The sequence below is a fragment of the Prosopis cineraria genome, unplaced genomic scaffold (genome assembly GCF_029017545.1).
Source record: "Prosopis cineraria cultivar Desert tree isolate PC_DT_omini unplaced genomic scaffold, ASM2901754v1 PC13, whole genome shotgun sequence".
Taxonomy (NCBI): domain Eukaryota; kingdom Viridiplantae; phylum Streptophyta; class Magnoliopsida; order Fabales; family Fabaceae; genus Prosopis; species Prosopis cineraria.
The window spans coordinates 13,239,329-13,248,441 of NW_026555344.1; the positions used below are offsets into that span (position 1 = coordinate 13,239,329).

General features: G+C 31.6%; 1 pseudogene; it reads left to right on the plus strand.

Moving 5' to 3' along the window:
- The window catches only part of LOC129289912 (putative leucine-rich repeat receptor-like serine/threonine-protein kinase At2g19230), an 18,465-nt pseudogene extending 11,131 nt beyond the window's left edge, over nt 1-7,334 (plus strand).
- The last annotated feature ends 1,779 nt before the right edge of the window (nt 7,335-9,113 follow it).

Below are 9,113 nucleotides of genomic sequence, written 5' to 3' on the forward strand. Positions count from 1 at the left end.
TGTTAATATTATAATACTTATATTAATAATAATTATTGTATGTTAATATTTAAATTAATATTATAATAATAATTATATTCATTATTTACTATAATAATAATTATGTTGATATTAAAAATCCTTGGGTGGCTTTTCTCGTTGGAACCATGACCCATTTTCGGATTGCCCCATCAATGCTCCAAACCTAGGAAGAAAAACACGAGAGAAGGGGAGGATTCTAGAGCGTACCCAAGTGACATCTAACTCCAAGTAGCACCAAATGGGCCAAGCACTCCCAAGTCGCTACTCTCAAACTCTCTTGTTTCTTCTTTGTTTTCCATCGGTGGGCCAATTTGATATATCAAATTTTTTAGTATCCGCTGTGGTGGATAGTGCCATTGCACGGTGATAGATGACATGATGGTAAGCTGCAACAACCGATTTAGGTCCTCCTAGTTCCTGGACCAAATCCAAACACATCATATGATCCAATAAGCCCAATGGTCATCCTTTAAACCAGCTCTCTCCTATAATTAGCCCTCAAATTACTATTTTACCATTAATTAGCTCAATTATTCATAATTTAATTTTTGGGATGTTAATTGTCTCTCCCCTATTTATCTCATGCATTTGTTATGAGCAAAAGGTCAAGTTCGAGTAACTCAATCATGTATGTAAATATCCCAATTGGTGCAACATAACAGGTATGATTCATCCTTAACTCACACTTGGTGATCATAATGAGAAGTTTATTTGGCCTTTAGTCTTCCATCAATGACAAGCATCCCATTACTATCAAAAATACTTAGAAGAGTGATTATTTTTTATCCATGGAAGCATTTTCAAAAGGGTTAAGTTACATGTACTTTTAAAATTTTTACACAGGCGCATTTGGTATTCTCAAATTTTTTTTTTTACACAATTTTGTCTCAATATTTTTCAATTTGGTACAATCTCATCTTGCAGTTGGGGTTTGACCCCATTGACCATTAGTTTGACCTTAACTTGCCATGTTGGCAGCCACATATCATATTTTAGTAATAAAAAAATTAAAAAAAAAAAAATCCAACTCAGATTTGAACTCAACTCTTCTCCTCCCTTATTGATGAAGACCGTCCTTTTTCCTCTTGCCGGTGAAACCTCCCTCGTCTTCATTCGCATTGCCAGCAAAACCTCCCTCATTTATAAATTTGATCCACAACCACAATCAACATTATCCGGCAAAAGGATATTTAGCTCCCTAAAGAAGATCAAGTTTCAATGAAATAGACAAACCCAAAACAATCGAAGAACACAAGGCATAAGAACAATCAAAGAAGATCAACCAAAAAATGACTAAGAACAACCAAAGAAAACCAGGCATTAGAACAATCAAACCCAGAACCTAGTTCGAAGAGCAGAGGAAGCAGAAGGTGAAGAAAGACGAGGAAGGTGATTGGTTCAGTTAGAGAGGAGAAGAGGAAGGAGAAGGCATATAAGGCAAGGATAAAACCAAGATCGAACAAGTAAGATTCAATCAAGAATAAAGCCCAGAACAAGCAAGCAGGCAAAAACAATCTTCAAACGCAACCCATAATTTGTCCTAGAAATCAAACTTAGAATCAAATGCAATCTTCAAACGCAATCTAGAATCGAACTCACTTAAAATTTGTCCTAAAAATCTGATTTAGAAAACTGTGTCCTCCATCACTTTACTTTATGTTCAGTCGTTTGCGATAGCCACAACTCCTCCTTTCACCTTTCAAAAAGTAAAAAGAAATAAGGAAATCAAAACCTTTGATAAAACCTAGAGACGTAGATTATCCCCAACAAGGTCGCTCACCAAGACGAAGGCAGACAATTCATGATGATTGAAGAAGAATAGAGGTCGTCGTTTCCTAGCTATTTGTTGAGCAAAGAAAGCAGTAGTTGCTGATGAAGAAGGGAGAAGGAGCTGCAAAGCTGAAGGTGAGAAGGAAGGCAAGAAGGGCACTACAAAAAACAACTGATTATATTAGTGAAAATTCCATCGCTCAACGAGTTAGCGAAACACTATCAATAACTTGTTAACAATGGAATTAATGACATAGTTACATTTTGTCACTAATTAGCAATAGAATAATGACAAAATTTCCATCACTAAATAAGGATTTCATTGCTAATCCATAACAAATATTCCAACAAACTTATTCTATCGTTAATTTTTAGACTAATCAAAACATTATTGTCACGTCACCCCAGTGGGCCAATGCTATCTCACCACCACCTTATCAGCCAGTGAGAAATTTTTAGGCAGATTGGGTGCGTCATGTCATTAGTGATCTGTTCAATAAAAACATGACATTCAAATGATATTAAATATAAATTGATTTTGATATAAATAATAATTGAGAGAGAAAAGGCAATACATTATGTATTCTATTATAAGAATAAAATTAATTTAGATGATTTGAAGCATTCTAATTAGATATTCGCAAATGACATAATGCACTCAATCTATTTAAAAATTTCTCTCGCCTCGTGGACCAATACCACTTCAACGCCACATCATTTGTTACTGTCATGTCAAATATTATTAATCGTAATTGAGCCTTGGCCAAGCTAGAACTCACAACCTCACACTCCTAATGCCTTTGCACCCACCTTATTATCAATTAAGCTAAAAGAAATTTTTAGTCTTAATTGATAAAGTAAATATATAATATTTAACTACATACATATGTATTAATAAATATATTATTCAAATTTACTTATTTTTTAACATAATATTTATTTATTAAAATGGTAAAATTAATTTTTTTATATAATAATTATTTCTATTATATTTTATTTAAAAATTATTTTTAGTATAAATTTAATATTAAATTGAAAAATATTTTATTATCATTATATATATTATAATTTGTACCTATATATTATATAATATTTTAAATTTTTATTTATTATATTTTTATTTTATTTTTATTTTTAAATAGGAATAATTAAGTGTAAAATTTAAATCATTATTATTAATAATACACAAATGATTAAAATAATAAATTATTTTAAATTAAAAATTTTAAATTATTATTTATAGCTTAATAATAAATTATTAAATACGTTATATGTAAATGTATATTATAAATAACAAAAATTAAATTAAAAATAATTATCGATGGAATTATGACAAAAAGATTTTTTGCAACATTTTCTGTCTCAAATTTCATCACTAAATTGAAATAAGATGGCCTAAAAATTAGTGCTAAATTATTTTTTATGGATCAACGATGGAATAGAAATATAATTTTAGCAACGGAATATTCAATAGCTAAAATCCATCAGAAATATAATTTTAGTGGGGTTTTCTATTCTGAGTGTGAGACCAAAATAAGAGAGTGAAAGTGAAAGATAAAGTCAGAGAGATGAGAGAGAGACCTAATCAATTAAGGGTGAGGGTTCAAGTTAGGATCTGGGTTTGGAATTTCAATAGGACTGGGTTTAGGGCAGAGAAGTGAAAGGGGCAGAGGTTACACATGGAAGCTAATGTGGCAAGCTATCAAAGCACTTAAGGGTCAAAATTTTTAACCTAATGGTCAACACGATCAAACTCTTAACAGTAGGGCAAGACTGTATCCAATTGAAAAATGTTAGGGTGAAGTCATGCTAAGAAAAGCACAAAAAGAAAGCTAGAAGATAACAGGTATGCTTGCATGGAAACTTATTTGTACTTTAACCCTTTTTTAAAAGTGCCCTAAATGCAAAGCATCACAATATGGAAAGAAATCAAGTCTTGCAAAGACATTATAGTATTTTCCCATTATACTAAGATTTAGACGCATATATGAAAATGCAGAAATTGCCAAAAGTTTACATGGAATGAGAAAGAAAGAATTAAAGATGGAAAGCTTATTCACTCTGCAGATTCTCCTTAGCGGAAAAAATTGATTTTGAGTACTTCAATTTTGAGAATGAAAAAAGGAATCTTTAACTTGCATTGTCAACCACTAAATTCAACCCACATAGTATTTCTCGAGGGGCCCTACTATTTCTTTTGAAAAGAAGAGCTGCACTATTGTAGTCTTTTTTGGTAATAATATGTATGGTATTACATAATTAAAAGTTAGTGTTCCATGTATACTGTAGTTAGATTCTAATTTTATTTTATTAATATGTAAATTTGTTGATGAGAAGTTAGTCTCCCTTATTGGTTTGGCTAACAAGTTTTATTATTGTAGAAATTTCTAGAGATCAAATTTATAGAGAAGACTATTAAAATTTCTACAAAACATTTGAAACTCCACAAACTTTATTATTATATATAACTTATATATATATAAATAACTTAGCTTAACCTCTAACTAATCAAGGTTTATGGAATATGAGTTTACCTTATATTTCATGTCGATCACAATAAAGCATACAAAAATATGAGATACTAATTAGATTTGGAAGCATTTTAAAATAGGGTTAAAAATTACATTTTTCACTAAAACAAGTCACTAAAGACTAATGCATCATGGCCAACGCTCCTCTATGATGTATGCCATGGCAAAGGTGCCTTCTATTGTGAAGCTCTACATACTTTAAATGATAGCACTATGTTGTCAAATTTACATGTGGGGGCCAAACTTCCAACATTCCCTAAATCTTCATTTGACATTCAATTAAGGTGATCTTATTGTTTACAAAAAGATTATTCAAAAAACTATCTGATGGCACTAGTTTTATTTTAAAATTATTTCATACCCAAAAGTTGGACACCTAAACCCAAACTAATCATGTACATTTTCACACTTTTTAACAACCAAGGTGTCCAAAACTCATTCCAAAGTGCCAAAAGCCTATTTTAACACTTAGACCATATTCAATATTCTTTCTCAAAATAATTGACCCCACATGTTAATCAAATATAATAAATAAGGGGAGGTTTTTCAATATTCTTTCTCAAAATAATTGACCCCAATTTTCAAATAATAACCAACATACTTGCATTAATATTTTAGCCTTGTACATCAAGTATGTCACATACCATGCATAAGTTAGGGTCTAAAATATGATTAATCACAAAAGAGATGTAAATGATGCAAGTATCACGAAATATAACCTAGTTGGAAATATCATTATAAAATACACATATAATCAAAATAATGAGGCATTATAGTAGGAATCACAAGTCCTAAGCCTCAAGTCCTTTCCGTTTGTCCTATCCAAAGATAGTGCCAATAACATGTTAAATGATGGGTGAGTACAAGAACTCTGTAACTAGAATACTCCAAAACATGCATATGCAATTCAATCAATCATAGGCATGCAAAGGGGGTAATATAAAACATTCAATTTCATAATTATCAATCATATCATAATATTCAATAAGATCCATGGTCAATAACCTCCTTTATCTTCATGATACCTCTAATTAAATTCATGGACTATTAAATTAAATAGGGATGCGTTTGTATGAATAGACTAACTCAAGCTCATCAATTGTGAGGAGCTCCTTGGCCAAAGGTGATATATTCACTCATGGACCATAAATTCTCCCATTATCAAATCTCTAAGATGCTATTACCCTTATCTTACACCCAATCCAGGGCGATGTTAAGAGCCTAAGGGTCTAGGAAACCTACTCCTGGGTGACATTAAGGAATGCCTGACCTTAAACCAAATAGCAGCCACCCATGATGCTAGTAATATCCACATAGACTCAGTACACTCCTCTCTCTCATGGTGAACTCCCACCATCAATCATGATCATGCAGATGATTACATGCTTGACACACATAGCATATCTCGTTTCTCAAGTGATCATTATCATTATAACAAAATCTCATTTGATCTCATCATATTCAAAATCATCATTTTCAATAATTTATCATCACTTCTATCATCACTCTACTAATTTTTATGAGAAGCCACACTTGCATTTATGTTTCCTAGATTAGAAATCATATTCATTATCATATAAGTCTTTCTCAACTATTTCTAAAATCTACACTTGCATTTGTAAATTTCTAAAACATAAAACATTTCAATTTAATTATGAAAATATATTCACATGTTGACAACATCCCATAATTAATCAAATAGGCAATAATATACGATTTAGATTGCTCTAGTTATCTTAAACCTTCAGGATAATAAAGGTTACCCCTATTAAACTTTCCTCCTAAACTAGAATTGAGCTCAAATGGTGCTCAATGTAGTTAATCTACAATTAGCAACAACAATCATCACAATGTCATCTATCTAAACCTTTTTCAACACTTTGATTTTCACATAACCCAAAATCCCGATCTCTTGGATTTTCTTAGAATCAATGAGTACATTATCTCCCATTAAATCCATTCAACTTCCATTAACTTAACAACATTATATTTATTACCCCAACATTCCAAAATCAACATTAAACTAACTAGGGTTCACTCATACTTGAGGATCCACACATATATCCTTAAAAAAAACCCTAACCTTAGGTTTAAAAACTTAAAACAACTCCCATTGATCTCATTGGAAACAATGAGTTTTGAGCAAGAAGTCATTGCAACAAAAATCAACATCCCCCAAATCCCAAAACCTAGTTTGAAATGTGTGGAAAGGGAGATGAGGGAGTATGACAAACTTAATTACCTAGTAGAACCAGGCTTAAATTACTCTCAAGAGTTCCAAAAATCAAGCCCTAGTAGACCTAACTCTATCTCATGCTCCCTCTTCGTTCCTTTCCTTCTATTTCTTTCCATCTCTTGAAAGCCACCAAACTTAGGTATTCAATTTTGATTTTTGGCCATATGTCATGATGGATGGTACAAAGAAGGCTAGCTGATTTCGACTCCAATAGTTGGTCCTAGATGTCTTAATACACTTCCAGGCCCCATTCAAAAACTATAATCAAAACCCAATATGCCCAATTATCCCTATTTAGCCATACTCAATTCAATTTACATTCAAAATTACCTATTTACCCTTAATTAATTCTTTTAATTGAGAAATTAAATGTTAGAATGTTACATACCTCTTGTAAAACCCAAATGATTCTTGCTCACTTTGTCACTCCCTTTCCCTCACACATGAGTCAACGCAAATGCAGTCATGCCCTCAATCTCAGTCCTCTCCTCTCCCTCTCCCTCCCGATATCTCTCTCACTCAATCTCTTTCTCTCGGCTTCAAGTGCTCCTTTCAACAAGGAAATCTTTGTACTCTTTATGACTTTGATTTGTTTTCTATTTATAGAATGAGAATTTGTAAAATTAGTTCAATAGATTGGAGGCTTTCTCTAGTAGTGTCTTTAGGCAACAGCGTAAATGGTTTGCAGGTTGCCACCGCCCATGCAAATGGCTCCTTGGAGATTTTGCTTGCCTCCTCCAGCTCTGTTGGCTGGTGTTGTCAGTTTGGTAGAGTAGTTTCTTCTTAATCCCATATTATTTTTATTAGTTTAAGAGTTCTTAATCTAATTGTTGTTATTAGTTTAGTTTAATTAAGTTCTTGATGTGTTTAGCTTCACACAAGCAGACTTTTCATGGTGATCGTAGTGTAAGAGTATCCTGACTTTGGTGCCCAAGGGTCAAGGGTTATGGCATTGGGTCGATTATTCTCAGTTGTTTACGATCTCATGATTTAATTTCCCTTCTGGCCCTTTGTCATGTTCTCTTTTCCAAATTTTGTTGATGTTTTTATTTGATTAATCTAGCTAATTAATATGTTAGTTTGCAATTTGCAGTTAGATTATTGTTGAGTTATATGCGAGTTTATTCTACAAAATAAAATAAAAGTTTATTTTATTTTTTATTTTTTTAAACACGCTTACGACTATGTCTCAAGAAATAAGTAATTTCAGAGGAATTAGACTTCAAGGCTTGGACCCATAGGACTTTGCCCATGAGCCAAGTACATCTGTTTCCTAACTCTATTTGTCTTAGGGAAATTTCATTATTTCAAATTTAATTACGTATGGGAATGGTTTCGCGCAGGGATTTTCAAGTCTTAACTCTCATGCATTCTCAAATTCTCCTATTGCCTAAGCGTTTTTCTCTTACGGCATTGACAATGATTCTTTGGGGTAAAAGCTAATGGACTTGCCTTGGTTGTTATCTTTATGGCGACAACCTTATGGGTTGGCTTGGTCCAAATAAACGATGGAAACATTAACGCGTGGTTGAGCGGACCCACTACAACGAACTCCCTCCGTTCTTTATTGCTTTTTTGGGTCTAAAATAAAAGATTTTTTAGTTAATTTTTATTTCAAATATAAGACATTTAGTATAGTCGTAGAAATTCTTTTCATTTTTACCTATTGTATTTATTAATCTGATTTTTTGTGAGAATTTTTGAAAATTTTTTTTACTCATTATTGATAATTGAAATTAAGGGTAAATAGAGAAAATAATGTATATTTTCATGAGACTAAGAATTTTACATATATACAAATTATTTTTTGAAAGGTGTTTATATTTTGGATCAGATGGAGAATAAGAAAAACTATCACATGCTTCATTGTTTTTTTTTAAAGCAAAACTACAAATTTCAATATATATTTATTAGATTTTTTTCAAATTGTCTCTCGTAAATTAATACTATTATTAAATTAGAGAAAAGAAATAAAACACAAATCTCTCTCTCGTTTTTTTTTCCTTTTTTTTTTTCAAATCATCTATTTTGGCGCAGCATCGATAGATTTTCAACTTTAATTTCTACGCGTGCTTGGCGATTTTAGGGACATTTGGAAGGCAAGAAGACAACCACCATGAAGTCAAATTATTTGCGAAACAGGATCAAAATCCTTCAAAGTAAATTAAGGTTGTAAGTGTAATTTACTCAACCTTAATTCACTTGAAGGACCTTAGTACTTCTACACAAATAATTTAACTTCATTTTCCTTCTTCTCAATTTTCAGATCCTTCAAGTAAATTAAGGTTATAACTGTAATTTACTCAAACTTAATTCACTTGAAGGACCTCAGTCCTTTTTCACAAATAATTTAATTTCATTATCCTTCTTCCCAATTTCCCCTTGATTTTAAGGAAAGGATAATGGAATTTTCAATTCCTCTTAAACTATCCATTTGGTCTCTCTCAAATTCAATTTTTATTGATTTAATTTTTTAAGTTTGTTTTAATTATTAATTTGATCTTTATTATTTAAAGAGAATGTAATATTATTAAAATCTGCCGACATGGCTGAAT